Source organism: Hyperolius riggenbachi, chromosome 6 (genome assembly GCF_040937935.1).
Source record: "Hyperolius riggenbachi isolate aHypRig1 chromosome 6, aHypRig1.pri, whole genome shotgun sequence".
NCBI lineage: Eukaryota > Metazoa > Chordata > Amphibia > Anura > Hyperoliidae > Hyperolius > Hyperolius riggenbachi.
The window spans coordinates 253220505-253238956 of record NC_090651.1 but is presented as its reverse complement, the minus strand read 5'-3'; the positions used below and the strand labels follow the sequence as shown (position 1 = coordinate 253238956).

Here is an 18452-nt window from a genome sequence, read left to right as displayed (position 1 = left end):
ACACACATAAAAGTAACACTGCCATCTAGTGGCCATGCAGTATACTAGTCATACAGTAGTTGTTGCATATACAATACATTCCTTGTATGCTAACAGGTTGAAGTATTGGGACCACAGACATGGAAATCGGAGTTATTGTTATTATTATTATTTATATAGCGCTGACATCTTCTGCATCGCTGTACAGAGTAATGTAATATATATATATATATATATATATATATATATATATATATATCTATCTTGTCACTAACTGTCCCTCGGAGGAGCTCACAATCTCATACGGCCCAACAGTCACGATTTGGGCGGGACATTCACGGTTTGAGAGGCTGGATTCCGCCTCATGGTCAGCCGTTTTAGCCTGAGAAATCCGACAGCACCGTGACAACAAAAATCCCTCCCCCACTGCTAGCTTGCTGGACGGAGCTGCGAGTAAGAGAAGTTCCTTGTCACCACTGAATAGGATGGAGCTGCTGTCAGTCTTGTTAAGACCGCCCACGGCTCTTCCTGCGAGCAGGGACGGATCTAGACCAAGTTGCGCCTGGGGCAAGGTCAGGCTTTGGTGCCTAAAGGTAAAGTTTTGACGCCTAAACTGCCATTCATTTTGCCGCCTTTTTAAGAATCCAACAAACTGCACCTGGGGCAAGAGACCCGCCTGCCCCCCCCCCCTAGATCCGTCCCTGCCTGCGGGCAGATCTGAGCGATGTGGGGCTGATGGCTGCTCTGCTCTCTCCTTCTGCACAGCCTCAGCCTGGAGTCTCCTTAGCAGCTCATGCCTCATAGCTATCCTGGCTGAGCTGAGCTACAGCCCCCTGTCACCCGACCCTGATCAGCTAGAACTACGGCTGGCTGGAAGAGAGAGGTCTCTGCTCAGCCGTGTAGAGAGAGTTTCAGGCAGCCCCAGCATCCATGTAGACGTGCATTCTCCTGTTCACAATAGGATGTGAACAGGCTGCTTGCTCTGGTACTGTGCATAAATTATAGCTCCCAACTGACACTCTTTGGAAATCAAGTCCCTCTTTCTTCCTCATTTGTCCCTCTTTCAGGACCCAGGTACAGATGTATCTAAATTATGTATATTACTACTGAAAAATGAGTTTAAACTATTCCCTTCCTTTTGATTGATATATATTTCTTATTTTCGAACATTAATATGAAGGAAATGTACTGGGATGAAGTGGTTCGAAATATAAAACAACTTTTTTCTTATGAAATCCTTTATTGTATGCGTGATAGGGGGTGTGGTTAGGGGCGTGGTAAGAGGTGTGGTTTAACTACTTTGGCCTCCTGGACGTAGTAGCTACGCCCAGGAGGCCATGTGCGCTGCCGCGCCCCCCCGCGGCCGATCGCGCGCGTGCACGCGCACTCCCGGCCCGTTCGCTAGCCAGGCAATCAGTGAATCGGGCTATGGTGCCCGATCACTGATTGCTCTCCCCCCGAGAAAAAACGTCAGCTTCACACGGAAGCTGAGGTTTTTCTGTTCCTATTTCCCCCGACGTCACTCTAAGCGTCCGTGTTATGCTTAGAGTGACGTCATTGTAAACAAACTCATGGCTGCCATCTTGTGGCCAAAAAGCTAACTGCATTAAAATGCAAAAAAAAATTAAAAAAATAGACCAATATGTACAAAAAAAATTGATTTGCATCCCACCGTCCCAAAAATACCCACATAAAATGTTTAATAATAAAAAAAAAAACACATTACAATGAAAAAAAACAAAAAACACATAAATATTTACCTAAGGGTCTAAACTTTTTAAATATCTATGTAAACATGAAGTATTTCTATTTTATTTTTTAATTATAAGCTTGTAAATAGTGATGGATGCAAAACGGAAAAAATGCACTTTTATTTCCAAGTAAAATATTGTCGCCATACATTGTGATAGGGACATAATTTAAACGGTGTAATAACCGGGAGAAATGGGCACATACAATACGTGAGTTTTAATTATGCAGGCATGTATTATCTTAAAACTATAATGGCCGAAAACTGAGAAATAATGCATTTTTTCGGTTTTTTCCTTATTCTTCCTGTTGAAATGCATTTACAGTAAAGTGGCTCTTAGCAAAATGTACCCCCCAAAGAAAGCCGAATTGGTGGCGTAAAAAACAAGACATAGATCAGTTCATTGTGATAAGTAGTGATAAAGTTATAGGCTAATGAATGGGAGGTGAACATTGCTCGGATGCATAAAGTGAAAATGACTGAAGGCTGAAGTGGTTAAGTGTCCCTCTTTCTGATCTCAAAAAGTTGGGAGGTATGCAATCTAGTCCCTACCATAGTCATATGTCTATATTGTTTAGTGAATGTATTGTAGTCTAGGGCCAATTTTAGGGGGAAGCCAATTAACTTATCTGAATGTTTTTGGGGATGTGGGAGGAAACTGGAGTGCCCAAGGGAAACCCACGCAGACACGGGGAAAGCATACTAACTTCTTGCAGATGTTGACCTGGCTGGGATTCGAACCAGGGATCCAGCGCTGCAAGGCGAGAGCGCTAACCACCACGCCACCGTGCTGCCCAGTAGTTGCAGAGGTTGCGACCACTATTGGGCTATTTTTCCTAAGAGCCTGTGAGGGGAATTGCATCTGCTGCTGTGACTGTTCCTTACTGGTCTAATAGTGGTAATGATTACTGGCATGTGTGCGTTGCATAGTGGCAGTCTTTACCATCGAATGCCAGTGTAAAATACTGCTGCATGGAGCCCCATTGTTTGGAACTGTCAGTCTGAACAAGTAAGTATGATTTCAGATGTTAGAGGCCGAAGGACTTTGTTAGAGTTCAGGTCAGGTTAGCATTTTGGTTGAGGTTAGATAAAAGTCGACCTTAGCCCGGCCCCTTGCACCATCCTGACTTAACTACTAGTCATCTCCTGTAATGGGTGGCTTCACTGAGTAATAGGAGAGCTAAATAACGGGTGCTAGGCCAAGGGCTGCTACCCGCTGCAACACGTGACCCATGCACGCATACCCATTCACGACCGCTGTCTAAAGCCACCCACATGCCGCGCATGTGCACTGGGCACAATGGACACACCAACTCAGGAGGACGCAAGGACAGGGAAATTATTACATAGGTTAGATATAATAGAACTGTCAACAATAGCAGGCAGTCATTATCACTGACTAGTCGCACTAATTTCTAGAATAGGATAAAGAACCAGCTTAGTGACACGGCCACAGGAAGGACATGGCCTTCGACTGAAAAAAAATTGGTGCAGCACTGAAACAGGTATACAGCAAAAAAATGTTTTTACCAAGAGTGTCATTTCACTTTAAGCAGCACTGTAAATAATATCCGCCCACAACAAGCTCTTGAGTTCATTTCAGGTGACTGTTTACCCAAGATCACGCTAAAGACATCCTTTTTGGCTCTCTTCCATACAGCACTTGCTGTCCTCTAGAAGGAGGGGGAGGAGAGGAGTGCAGGAGGTGCCCCACTGTGAGCTCTAGTGTGGATTTTCCTCTGCTGGGGAGGAGGTTGCTAAGCACAGGAGGACACCTGTATACACTCGCCAAACATGAACAATCAAATCTATATGTACAAATATCCTCTTTGACTGCATCCTCTACAAGACACAGTGGATTGAAATCATCTACAGTGGATTGAAAGAGTTTAAGAAAGTGAATCTGAAATCATGAAAGGTAGACCTTCATCACAAGTGCACAGAAAGCAACATGCTTTGCAGGCAAGAGAAGCCTTCACATTTCATTGAGCACATATTTTTTTTCAGAGAAAAGGCCATGATAGAAAGCTTGTACAGGAACGGTTTCCATTTACTTATGGAAGGTGTTGCATTATTAGCACTATAATTACTTATCCTTTTTGCTATAGAGCTTCTCGTTCAAATTCGCACAAATATGTTCCTTTAAACAAGTATGGTACCATATTACATTGCACATAGGGGTGTATAAATAGCTGTAGCAGCTGCTGTGGGGCCCAGGACCACATAGGGACCCAGTTTTTCCCTAATCTGCCATTTTTGTGCCCCTTTCACAGAATTTAGAGGAGCCCGTAGCACAACTATAGGTTTTGCTGTGGGTTGCACAGAAAAAAGTCCCTAAGCACCAGATGAGATCTGAGATGAGATCTTAATAATAGATGGCATGTTCCCCAAATTACATAACTGACAGCATGCTCATCAAAATAATATAATTAGGCACTATACTCCCCAAAATAGCATAAATGGATACCATGTCTTACTGAATAAAATAATAAGGCAGACATGCTGCCCAAATAACTTCATTAGTCAGGCATTTTTCCAAATTTACATTCGGCAGCATGTCCTGTAGATAACATAAAATCCTCAAAAATAACATAATTAGGAAACATGTCCCCAATAATAAAATCAGAAGGTGTGTCCACCAAATACCTTCAGTGACCTCGTGACCAGGGCCAGTTCTCGACTTTTTGCTGCCTGAGGCAAACTTGTGAGGATGTGCCCCCTCCTCAGTCAGGACAGCAGTGCCACCTCTTCCCTTCTGCTGTGCAAGTCAAATGAAACACTGCTGCTCTCCTGCCTCCCCCTCCTCACTCACTGCCAGACTCCTCACATAGCACAATAAGCTGCTTTTTCCCAGAATGGCCTCTTCACCTCGCTCTCCCCTCACTTCTCCTCCTACTCTGACTGCATGCTGTTACCAAAATGCTGCCTCTGTAACCTCTGCACCTGATGCAAATGTTTCACCTTGCTTCATGAGAGAACCGTCCCTGCTCGTGACCCCCAAATAAGATTAGACAGTTATGTCCCATAAATAACCTTTTTAGGCTGCATGTCCTGCCAAAAACAAGAGGTTTGGAGAGCATGTCCCCTCAAAAAAATAGTTTTAGCCACCATGTCCCAGATTAAGAAGTTTTGGCAGCATGTCTCTCAAATAATAAAATGAGGCAGCATGTCTCCAAAATAACAACATTAGGCATGTCAAATACTTAACAGTATGCTCCCCAAAAACATAATTAACATAATTAGGAGGGCATGTGGACAAAAGTAGCAAGGCATGTCCCACAAATCCCAAAATTAGACAGAATATCCCCAAATACTATAAATAGGTGGATAAATGGCATGCCCCCCAAACAAGTTTAGCGCAACTTTCTAAAATTATGCATTATGTTCACCATATACCATGTTTAGGGAGCTACTGCCCATGCATAGTATCTTCTGAATGGTGAGCTGAGAGACTTTTGAAGAGGCCCAGCTGATCAGTGGAGTGCAGAGAGAGGAAACTGAGGGACCTATAAAACGTTGTGAGCCTGGAAGAAGCCTGAGGTAAGTAAATTAGAACTTTTTCTACCACAACAGGTACATTTTAAAGACCCCAAAATATTCCTTCTGGGGCTTAAACCAGATCAAGTTAAATATGCAAATCACAAACGTGTACAATTAATTGATTCATAGCAATAGCCACCAAACTACATGTTGTCACACAATGGCTCAAACCTGATTTAAGGGTTGACCAAGTTCTGAATAAAATGAACCATATACAGTAAGTGAACATATTAATGCACAATAGTAGACAATATGCCACACTTTCAAAGCCATGGATAGAGATTATAGGGAGCACTAATATCTTGACAAAACTATTCTCCTTCTAATGTGAATCCAGCAGTACTGACATGTTATGATGGTAAAGATCATAAGTACCGGTATGTGGTCCTCTATGGACCTAGGGTTAAAATGTAAGAGTTGAATCATTGTTTTGGTTACTAGTCTCTGTGAGAAGAGATTACGTTAGGAAAATGTGTATTAGCCTGCATTATGCTGGATGAATATAACCATTTTCCAAAGCTGTAAATATGATTCAGTTTATTCAGCCACTGGTATAATTTCTTATTTTAATACATTTCCATAAAAGATTTGTGAAACTAAATGTAGAGAACACTTGAGTAGCTCAACGCCTATTGCACTCTGTCTGGGAATAATATTTGACTCTGAGCTCTCCTTCTAAGTTTCATATTACCTTAAAAACTGACTCCTGAGTTTGGCAGGGAACATAAATTAGAGCTTGCTGGAAGGTTTATGGAAATGCTGAAAAAAAAGTAGCAAAGAGTGAGAAGGAGAGGCAGAGGATGGGCATACATTTGAAATAGTGGCAAGCTAATTTTGGTAACGATATTACTAGCAATATTGGTAAAAAAAACAATTTAAGCGCAATGTTAAATAACAAAAACGGTATCAAAAACAGTAAATAACAATTTAATTGCGGTATTACATTATTGGTAAATTTGCTGATAATGTTGAACCTAACTATAACCTAACCTCTCCCTACTCTCACACAGAACCCTCCCCTGGTGGTACCTAACCCTAAGACCCCCCGTGGTGGTGCTTAACCCTAAAATCCCCCTGGTGGTGCCTAACCCTAAAACCACCCTGGAGGTGCTAAACCCTAAGACACCCCCCGGTGGTGCCTAACCCTAAAACCACCCTGGCAGTGCCTAACCCTAATGTCCCCCTGGTGGTGCCTAACCCTAAGACCCCCTGGTGGTGCCTAACCCTAAGACCCCCCTGGTGGTGCCTAACCCTAAGACCCCCCTGGTGGTGCCTAACCTTAACAACCCCTAATCCCGCTAACAATAATACAATAATTTTCAATTTGATTGCAGCCACCCGCTAAATAGCGCAATGGCTTTCTATATTACGATAAATAACAATTGTGCCAACATATATCGATAAATAACAATTGCGCCCATTTTTGGCCATGACTTTTTCAACTGCTCCTGAGGAAGGGAGGAGGGAATTGGAGACCTGAACCGAGTAAGACTATTTCAAATAAACACATTATATACCTGCAAATGATGATTACATACTTACTTCTCTGTTAGTTCCTCTCAGAAGCTTACCATTTTCTTCTTTCTTTCATTCCAGTTCTGACAAGATTTTGCCAGAACTGAAATATATCAGTTGCTGCCAGTTATAAATGAAAGGACAACTGATGAGCAAAGTATTGTCCATGTTTTCCTATGGCTCAAATGGGTGATATTACAGTTTAACAGTGGGCTGACCAGGAAGCTGTTATGGGGTAATGCCGATTTTCAAAATGGAGGATGGAGAATCTCATTGATCACAGTGGACAAACAGGGCACAGGAGAGGAGAAAGAGATCGATAAGTAGATTACAGTATGGCGTGTGTATGTTTATTTTGACTTTTAATATTTAGTTCAGGTTTGCTTTAAGTCATTATACTTTCAGAAGTGCTGCCTTTTGACACGGCTATGCATGAGGACTTTTTGTTTGGGTCCATTTTACATTGATAATGAGGGCATGTCCTCTGCAGCCAGGCATCTGAGATTAAAGTCTGTGTTTTGTAACAGATTGCTTGCAGCAAAGTAAATATTTTCATGTAATCATGAAGTGGTGTTTTCCTTGTATTGGTAACAGTAACCTCATTTAAGAACAATCATAGTCATATATTTATAGATTAACGCATGGTAGCAATAAAATAACCTATCAATTATCTGATAAATAGATTAGGTCAATAGTCAGAATACTTATTGTAAGGCTGCACAGGCAAGGTTGTATTTACATCTCCAAAGCCTTGAAATCTGCCCCACAACACATTCTACAGTCTAAGTCATGCCCCGCTTTATTCTGAAAAAATTGATAAACAAAAAGGAACAAAAAAGAGCAAAGGTTTTCTGTAAAAAAAAATGTTCACGTGAATTAATAAAAAGCAGATAACATGCATGGAAATGTAACAAAAATCTTAAAACTCAAAATTTTGAGAAAGAGAGGCAAGGAAGGGTAGGCCTTCTCGAAGAGGTGAGTTTTAAGAGCTTGTTTGAAGGTGCTGAAGGAGGCGGCAAGCCTGATGGGTAGTGGTAAATAGTGGTAGTGGTAAATAGTTCCACAGGATGGGGGCGGCTCTAGTGAAGTCCTGTAGTCGTGCATGGGGATGGGAGATGTTTAGTGTGGTTAGGAGGAGGTCATTGGGGGAGCACAGTGGGCGGGTGGTTGTGTATCTGCGGACCAGGTCAGAGATGTAGGATGGGCAGGACTTATGTATAAATTTGCAGGTCAGGCATAGGATATTGAAGCTGATTCTGACGTGAATTGGGAGCGAGTGAAGACATTTGCATAAGTGAGTCATGAAAATGGAGTGGTGGCAGGAGTAGATGAGTCTGACTGCTGTGTTTATGATGCATTGTAGGCAATGTGGTTCAGAGGCTTGACATGAGGGTGTTGCAGTAGCACAGGCAGAGGTGGCGTAACGGGCAGCACGGTGGCGTAGTGGTTAGCTCTCTCGCCTTGCAGCGCTGGGTCCCTGGTTCGAATCCCAGCCAGGGCACTATCTGCAAAGAGTTTGTATGTTCTCTCCGTGTCTGCGTGGGTTTCCTCCGGGCACTCCGGTTTCCTCCCACATTCCAAAAACATACAGATAAGTTAATTGGCTCCCCCTAAAAAATTGGCCCTAGACTACAGTACTTACACTACATAATATAGACATATGGCAATGGTAGGGATTAGATTGTGAGCTCCTTTGAGGGACAGTTAGTGACAAGACAATATATATATATACACTGTACAGCGCTGCGTAATATGTCGGCGCTATATAAATACTAAGTAATAATAATAAAAAATAATAATGATGAAGCCATGGACAAGGAATTTGGCAGGAATGCAGGAATGGGTGGATCATGGAGATGTTCTGTAAATGGAAATTGCAGTCCTAGTTATGGTTTAGGGGTGGTGGTTGCGGGGGGAGATTGCACAGGGTGGGAAAATTAGAAATTCTGTTTTGTCCAGGTGTAACTTTGGGAACCTAGCTGACATCAGTAATGAGATGGTTGAGAGGCAGGAGGATACCTTCTCCATGGTGAGGGTGGAGAGATCCTTGGTATGGAGGTAGATCTGGGTGTCGTCTGCGTATAGGAGGAAGCTGAAACTCAGGGAGGAGATGAGTTTGCCAATGGAAGCAGTGTAAAGTGAAAACAGCAAAGGACCAGGAACAGAGCCTTGGGGGACCCTAACCGAGAGGGGGCTGGAGGTTAAGGAAAAGCGAGGTCTTGTATGTCCGCAGATTGCGAGGATTGGAGGAGCAGTATGGTGCTCTTATGGGAATGTTACTTGTGTAGATGGTAAGAGGTGAACTTTATTTTGTATACAATTCTATAAATAAATTTAAATTTTCTTGATTAGTGCCCTTGTGTAGATGTGTGCAGGGTCTCGGAGGATGCTCAGGGGAGCGAAACGATCGTCAGGCATTCCACTACTCCCACCTTACCCCATAGCTTCATGAGACCCTGTAGGATCCATTTATGTGAAGAAGCACTATGCATGTTATGTTGCATTAGCCGGATCAATTAAAGCTATTTTACAACATTCAGTTGCAAGTGCCAACCTGCTTCTCTGTTTGATACCCTTGTGTAGATCTTTCTGACAAGTTAGGACACAGAGGTCACATTTTGTAAGTCCTTTGATTTCTTAAATACATTAGGTTTTGTATCTTGTTTGGCATGAAATATTTAAAGAGAACCCGAGGCAGAATATTAAAATCCTAATAGGACCCAGAGGCATGTCATGTGCACAATGACATGCCTCTGTATCATTCTATCGCCGCTGCCAGCCCCTCCCCCCCCCCCCCCTCACGCGCTCTGCTGTCCCCCCTGAAAAGATCGCCAGGCTAGCGACAATCTGCTTGTCGCTAGCCTGCTTTGTTTGTCTGAGGCTTGTCAATCAGCCTCCTCCGCATCGACCCCTTGATAACAAGCTCCGCTCTCCTCCTCGGTTAGCTTCCTCCAATAGAAAGCCAAGCCGCGACTCATATAGTACTCAATAATTCATAGATTTGAGGTCTGGCATGTTTCAGTGAAGGTGTCACGGAGCAGAGACAATGAAACGGTCAACATTTAAAAACTAGATTTAAATATAAAATAAAACTGTGGGAAAATTGTTTTTCTCATCAGTTAATTTTTACCTCAGATATCCTTTAAGAATTCTAGAGCACCTCATAAACCCTAAAGGCTGGTAAAACTAGGACTCTTTCTCTGTAGAATGTTAGCAGACAATATTATAACCTCACCAGGTCAGCATCTACTGCGACTGTGCGAGTGCCTCTCTCGATTGAGCTCACATGGTCACACCAAAACACGTGAGCTCGATCAAGAGTGGCCCTCACGCAGGCGCAGTAGATGTCGACCTGGTGAGGTTGGCATCTCCAAGGGAAGGGATCCTGGGACACCGGAGCTGTGACAAGGAACATATCGGCTGCCAGGGCCTGGTGAAAGCCCCGGGTACGTAGGTCTCGTTTTTTTTTTATCAGCTTGGATGTATCCTGTAAGGTAAGTATCTGATTGTGTACCTGAGCTTTGGCTTGGGTACTCTTTAAGTTCCTCTAATACGCAGTTCTGTATAACCACCCTGGCCATCTTTAAAGTTGGACAATGTGGACAATGTGTCCATGGCATCTTACACAATTGTGCAGTATGTCTCAGATTCACCCTGCCCTGGCACTGGCTGGGCTAGACAAGGGTCATCTTGTTGGTAACACAGAGATCATGCCACTGTCAACTGCCACATTTGTATTGAAGTTTTTCAGGGCACTAAAACGTACACATAGATACAGTTGTAATGTCATGTGTATCCTGAATACACCAAACTAATCCATCTACCACCTAGGTCATGCATGTTAAACTCCGGCCTGCAGGCCAAATCTGGCCCTCAGAGGCATTTATTTTTGGCCCTCAAGTGGTTCGCCCACTCTGCATTATGTTTGGCCCACTCTAGACCATCAGGGAAACTATATTGGAGGTGAAGCCGTAGATCACCAGGGAAGCCATATGGGGAGATAGGAGGGAAGCACTAAACACTAGGGAACTGTATAGGGTAGGGTGGGGACCACTAGACACCAGGGAACTATATAGAGGAGGGAGGATCACTAGACACCAGGGAACTGTATAAGGGTTGGAGAGGGGTCATTAGGCACCAGGGAACTTTATAAGGGAGCAGTAGACATCGAGGTTGGCCCACAACTAGGTCCCAGTGTACAATTTCGGCCCCCGTTGAATTTGAGTTTGACACTCTTGTTGCTGTGCAAGGTTACGGTGCTGTACTGTATATTTTCAGTGTGATGACTGTTAAACAGAGAATAGTATTACAGTTACATAGATGTGTACTGCTGCATGCTGGAAAGGTGAGCCAATAGTGTCAGCTAATATGTGTCAAATATCACGCACCCAAAATGCACAGACCCAAACGTTTTGCACATGCCTAATTACAGTGCCCAGAGTATTAGCTATAATGATCGGAGCACCATCTGGCACCCAGATTAATAGTATTTTAATTAGACATAAATATTAATACAGCACTCACAGTTGCCACAGGCACAGAGCAAGACTCTTGTAAGCTGTCTTGCTGGAATCATTTCAGTGATGTTGGTTTAGGCCCTAGGGCCTTAAAGGACAACTGCAGTGAGAAGTATAAGGAGGCTGCCATATTTATTTCCTTTTAAACAATATCAGTTTCCTGGCAGCCCTGCTGATCTATTTGGCTGCAATAGTGTCTGAATCACACAAGAAACAATCTTGCAGCTAATCCTGTCAGAATTGACAAAAATGTCAGAAATACCTGATCTGCTGCATGCTTGTTCAGGGTCTATGGCTAAAAGTATTAGAGGCAGAGGTTCAGCAGGACAGCCAGGCAACTGGCATTGCTTAAAAAAAAAAAAAAGAAATATGGCAGCCTCTATTATCCTCTCGCTTCAGCTGTCTTTTTTAAGATGGCCACACACTATGCAATCTCACTGTACAATTTTATACAATCTTATGCTAGGTACACACTATACAATTTTCTGGCAGATTCACCTGCCAGATCGATTATTTCCAACATGTCTGATCTGAATTTCGATCAATTTTTCAATTTTCAAATAATTTTTTTAAATTTTTTTTTTATCGATTTCCGTTCAGTTCTATGAAAATTGATTAAAAAATGATAACAAATGATCAAAAAAAAAAAAATCGGAAAATTGAAAAAGCGATCGAAATTCAGATCAGACATAATAATAATCAATCTGGCAAGTAAATCTGCCAGAAAATTACACCAATAGATTCACTGTGACTTGGATATATTTTTCAGGTAGTCTCTTATCCTATATAATAAACCCTAACTGTCCCTGCGTCATCCTCCTGTCTGTGTCTGTGTTTTTTGGCTACTGCACATGTGTAGCCGACAGGAGGAGGATGGGGACAAGGTGGCGGGCGGCCGTTGGTGCGAGCGGTGGAAATCACAGCCGTGTGCGTGCGAGGCCGTGTGCTCGTGGCGGGGAGCGTGATCGAGCGCGCGCATGGCTTATGAAAAAGAGCCTAGCGCTCGTTATCTAACAGGCGGGCTACAAACTAGTACTACATAAAAGATAGGAAAAAAAGGTAAGATTATTGATTGATTGTAAAGTTAGATTGCATAGTGTAGCCATAGTTATGTGTGTTTTCCTGCAAACAGTTAATATCGGTACTCCTGAAGATCATCTTCCTGTTATTATTATCAGCATCCTTAAACATTCTGTGATTGTGGCTACTTTGGAGGATTATTATCTTCAAATTATCTTGGTGTACAGTAAACTGATGGTGAGCAAGTGGTTGCATAAGCTTCTGCACAGTAGGAGGAACTTTCATGAGTGCCCATCCCAACCTTATATAACCTTGCAAATTATTATGGTGCCTATACAAAGCTACTGGGTAACACCTTCAGCCCTACTTATGTGGAAGAAGCCAAAAATCCAAAATGAAAGGGCAGAAATGTTGGGACTTTAACATGCAGAAAAGATATTTTACACTATGACAGTGGTGATAGGCCAGAGAGATCCTGGGCTTACAGTGTGGTCCATAACTGCACATAATAACAATGGTTCTCATCATAAATACAGGAAATAGGGAGGAGTATTGTTGTAGACTGAGTGTCAAGTCACCTGTATTTGATATGGAAACTTTGTTTGACATGCAGGCATACAGTTAACCTCTTGAGGACTGCACGGCTAAACCCCCCAAGTGACCAGGACATTTTTAGTAAAAAAAACAGGCCACTGCAGCTTTAAGGCCAAGCTGCAGGGCCGCACAACATAGCACACAAGTGATTCCCCCACCCCCCCTTTTCTCCCCACCAACAGAGCTCTCTGTTGGTGGGGTCTGATCTCCTGCAAAACAGAGCCCCAGGACTTTACGCCAATTGGCGTTAGGTGGTCCTGGGGCTGCCGCCACGGCCACGCCCATTGGCGTGACGCTGTCGGCAAGAGGTTAAAGAGACCCTGAAGTGACATGATGAGATAAAGTTTTAAAGGACTTCCGAGGCCAAAATCCGGGCCCAAAACATAAAAAAAGTTAGCTACCTTCATGGCTTTGTAAGGCACGGAGGACGCCGTCCGCGCCCTCCGTGCCGTTCCGCCTGGTCCCCTCTGGTGAATAGCCCCCCGAAAGGCTGCGACCCCACGGTCCGGGTCGGCATCTTCTGCCCCTATAAAGATGGCCGCCGGAGCTGGCCACGGCTGCGCAGTCCGCATAGCCGCTACTGCGGCTGCGCAGCTCTAGGGCCAACCCCCCGATCACGTAACAGGCAGCGTGGATCGGAGGGTTGGCCCTAGAGCTGCGCAGCCGCAGTAGCGGCTATGCGGACTGCGCAGCCGTGGCCAGCTCCGGCGGCCATCTTTATAGGGGCAGAAGATGCCGACCCGGACCGTGGGGTCGCAGCCTTTCGGGGGGCTATTCACCAGAGGGGACCAGGCGGAACGGCACGGAGGGCGCGGACGGCGTCCTCCGTGCCTTACAAAGCCATGAAGGTAGCTAACTTTTTTTATGTTTTGGGCCCGGATTTTGGCCTCGGAAGTCCTTTAAACTACAATGAAAAGCCTACACAGAAGTTTAGCCTGTGTTCCTTTTTTTTTTTGTTCACTAAAAAGTGTTAAAAATCCAAGGCTCTAAATGATGGCTTCTCTGTAGTAAGACTGGAGTGTAACTCTCACTGATAACTAATTAGATGTTATAAGACTCCTGTGTAGCTGAAAAAAACACAGGGAACAGATAAAAAAAAATCTGAATTTCTCTGGATGGGAGCTAATTAAACATTTCTGCATGTGGTCCCAATCCTACTTAGAACTAGGCTGTGCACCACATTCCTTTTTTAAAGGGTTTAAATGTAAAGGTGGCCACACATGATACAATAAAATGATCCGATTTTACGGCAATTCGATAAAAACGATCGGATCTCCCCAAAAAATCGAAAGCTTTTTTTCATTGGACTGAAAAATCCGATCGGATTTCCCGTTTTCTTCGATTTTTTTTCGACCCGGAATGCCAGATATTTTTCTTCACTATTTCTAAAGATTGTATGGTGTGTGGTAGATTGTCAATTTATTAATATACACACCCTAGAAATGTTCTCAGAGTTTCCAATAATTTTTATCATAATTGGGGAAAATTTTTTACATATGTGTGTGGTACATTGGTCATATTTTTGAAATGTTACAAGTCAGAAAAATTGATTGCAATTCTTAAATTGAACAGATATTTAAAAAATTGTATGGTGTGTGGCCACCTTAAGGCTCTAAATGCCTGTTTCTCTGCAGTTGAACTGCAGAATAATTCACACTAACTAATGAAGAAGTTTTGAATTAGGATGATACCATTTATTGGCTGTATACAGGAAGTCTGAGAAAACTTACTTTTTTTTACCTCTAAGTTAGCCAATAAATGGTATCATCCTGATTCAAAACCTCTTGCTTTTACTGATGGCTAACCTGGTACAACACTCTACTGCTTCTGACAACCAATCAAATCTGGTAAAACTCTTGAATTGGAGAGAAGCACTTCTGAGTGCAGGGAACGGATTAAAAAAAAAAAAAGTTCAAGATTTGTCTGTGTGAGGGCTGAAAAAGATAAAAAAAAAACAAACTTTAAAGCAAACCCGAGCCGGAGCTCCGGTTCAAAATCTGCTACTATTTATATAAGGGAAGCCTAAGGATACTAATGAGGCTTCCCGCAGTTGTAACAAGCCCCCCGTTGCTTCACAATCATCGCCACACAGCTCCACTTTATGGTTAAAATGTATGCATTGCTACTGTGCAAGCACGGGCGGGCTCAGTTGGCTATTGTGCGCACTTGAACCAAGAAGAGGAGCTGCCTGGCCCTCGGTGTGATTAGCAACAATACACTGTCTCTAATATTCTGGGGCCGTGCTCAGCAACGGGGGACCAAGGAATAGCGAGGGAAACCTCAACCTCCTGAGGCTTTTCTCTCTTAAAGATAAGTATCTGATTTTGTAGCGGAGCTTTGGCTTGGGTACACTTTAAACCACTTAAGGACCGGGCAAATTCTAGTTGATCTGTGCTGGGTAGGCTCTCCAGCCCACAGCACAAATCAGCGGGCACGTAGGGCGACCAGACTCCCCCCTCCCCCTTTTTACCCACTAGGGGGATGACCTGCTGGGGAGGTCTGATCGCCGCCGGCTACTTGTGCCTTGCGGGGGGAGGGGCTCCTCAAAGCCCCCCTCCGCAGCGATTTTAGGCCTACCTCTCTTTGCGTCCCTCTCCTCTATGGGCGGTACAGGACGGCGATCCGTCCTTTTCCCGCCTCTGATAGGCTTCAGCCTATCAGATGGTGACGATCCTCAGCCAATCAGAGGCCGGGGATCGCCGATCTCCTTTACAGCGCTGCTACGCAGCAGCGCCGTGCGACGTAAACACCGGGGATTTCTTCCCCGGGTGTTTACATTTAGCCTGCGAGCCGCGATCGGAGGCTCGCAGGCTGTTCACGGAGACACCCTCCGTGAACTGACATGGAAAGGCCGCTCGTAGGAGCGGCCGTTTCCATGTAATTTCACTTACGACCTGCCGCCGCCTATCGGCGTTAGGCGGTCGTTAACAAAATAATACTATGTGATTTTAGGAAAATCGTAGGATTAGGACTATAGACACATTGTTTTTCCAGTTTGCCCACTTATATGTAGACTCAGTTACATACAGCAGGTATACACTACAAATAATTGTATTTTGTATATAGTGAGGATTAGGAACCATTCAGAACCCCCAGCAAGTGAGAACATACTCAAAATAATTACAATAGTACTTTTTCACCTACTTTTTGGTACTTTTTCAGTTAAAAAGTGCTGAAAAGTTATTTTAAATAGAAGATGAAAAATTATCTCCTAGGAGAAAACTCAGGAGAAAAAGATAATTGCACGTGGGCCCAGGAGAGATCTTTTAAACAAAATGACAAACCCTATTTTAGTGCAAAAGACCTACAATTTGCAGTGCATGAGCACCCTCTACTGTATGATAAAGGGCACCCAGACCATAAGAACGTCCAGAAGAACAAGATTTCTAAACATATCTGGTCAGAAACCCCTCCTCACAAAAGACCAGGAAAGTTGCTATCACATCCTTTCTTAGTCTAGTTTGCTGCACAGAAAACTGAACAAAAACTGACAGAAAAAGTGTGAAAAACTTGAAGTATGGATCAACCTGGATAAGCTGAATCAGAAGACAGAATTGTAGGTAACATAACCTTGTGTATTCTGTCCTAGTGTGGGCCGAGCCTAACTGTCCTGTCCCTCTGGAGCTCACAATCTAATCCCTACCATAGTCAGAGTCTATTACCCTTATAATAATCAAAGGGCAAATTTGAGAGAAACCAATTAACTTGTCAGTATTAATGTGGGAAGAAAATGGAATGCCCAGAAAAAGTTCACACAAACACAAGAAGAACATACAAACTCCATGCAGATATAGTTCTTGCCGAGATCTGATATTGGGATGCTAGCACTGCAAGGTGAGTGTTATCTGCAAAAGTACGGTACCTCCTTAGAAGACAGTTCTTACTTATGATTTTTTAATTAATCAGATGAGAACATTTCTACATTTCTGGGCAGCATGGTGGCATAGAGGTTAGCGCTCTCATCTTGCAGTGCTGAGTCCTCAATTCAATTCCCAGCCCGGGCACTATCTGCACTTAGGGCTGGTGCACACCGAGCGGCTTTTTCCGCGTTTTCAGATCCGCTTGCGGCTGCGGATCTGCTTGGTCAATGTATCTCAATGGGGTGGTGCACACCAGAGCGGCAGGCGTTTTGCAGAAACGAAAAATGCCTGGGTGAGGCATTTTTTGGATTTCGGATGCGTTTCTGCCTCAATGTTAAGTATAGGAAAAACGCAAACCGCTCTGAAAAACGGCACTTCAGAGCGGTTTTCCAGGCGTTTTTGTTACAGAAGCTGTTCAGTAACAGCTTTACTGTAACAATATATGAAATCTACTATACTGAAAACCGCAGCAGCAATCCGCAAAACGCTAGCAAAACGCCTCATAAAAATAAAAAAAAGCGTTTAAAAATCTGCTAGCGTTTTGCGGATCTGCTAGCGGGTTTTGGTGTGCACCAGCCCTTAGTTTGTATGTTCTCCCTGTGTCTGCATGGGTTTCTTCCAGGCACGCCGGTTTCCTCCCACATCCCAAAAACATACAGATAAGTTAATTGACTTCCCCCCTAGACTATGATACATGCACTACATAATACATACATAGACATATGACTATGGTAGGGACTAGATTGTGAGCCCCTCTTAGGGACAGTTAAGTGACAAAACAATATACTCTGTACAGCGCTGCGGAAGATGTCGGCGTTATGTAAATACTAATAATAATAATTTTACTTCTACAGTTTAATAACGCTGGCCAACATAAAGTGTCAGTCCACCCAGAACTGTCTACAAGGAGGTCATCCTTATTCCTGTGATTATTCCTTAAATACTGAGGTAGAAAGTAATTTCCTTACCTGGTTTCATATGGCCCCAGTGAGGGAACTCTCCGCTAGGGAGCATTACATTTTGTGTGACTCGAATCCTCAATAGCTAAAATCTCAAGTCTGTAGTAAACCAACATTTGAAGTCTGATTTAAAAATCTAGCAAGAACGAATGTATTTAAGCCATGCTCCCATTGTATGTACAGGTACTCACATATAGCAGCTCCAAGAGGCACGCTGTCTTCTACGATTCAGTACCACGTACTAAATAAAGTGAAAAGCTGCCACGTTATTATTCCAGTAAATGAACACGCCCTCCTGGCTTTTTATTGTATGCCAACATCATGTAACTTGGTATATTTCCAACCTCCAATATAGTACTAAATATAGATAATTTATTGCCATAGGGTAAACATGCCATGTAATCAGTTTCAATAAATGCACCTGGGGAAGCTGCGGACACTGGCACAGTTACACTCATAAATGACAAGTGAATTTAATAGTTAAGACATATAAGGAGAAATGTATACCTTTTAGTGTTCATTGTCCAAGAGAAATATAGCATCTGGGTACTTATCCATTAGCCGGGCGCATCCGGCAGGTGGCGCTAATTACTATTCCCCCTCCAGGCCGACATGGATAGTAGGGAGTGGAGTTTTGTCACCACCTGCCGGATGCGCCCGGCTAACGGATAAGTACCAGCATCTGTTTGTACCTTTGTACGCTAGATTTTCATTGCTT

At 43.5% G+C, this 18452-nt stretch overlaps 1 protein-coding gene across 3 annotated transcripts in view; it reads right to left on the bottom strand.

Moving 5' to 3' along the window:
* The window catches only part of SLC2A5 (solute carrier family 2 member 5), an 80562-nt gene extending 62590 nt beyond the window's left edge, over nt 1-17972 (bottom strand). For 2 of the 3 annotated variants that reach the window (XM_068240697.1, XM_068240699.1), the window contains exons 1-2: nt 17926-17972; nt 5961-6028 (exon numbers count right to left, since the gene is read on the bottom strand). The gene's annotated coding sequence lies outside the window, so the exon portion shown is untranslated. The remainder of the gene's footprint in view (nt 1-5960; nt 6029-17925) is intronic. The other variant, XM_068240700.1, reaches the window with a different exon arrangement.
* Nucleotides 17973-18452: the final 480 nt, after the last annotated feature.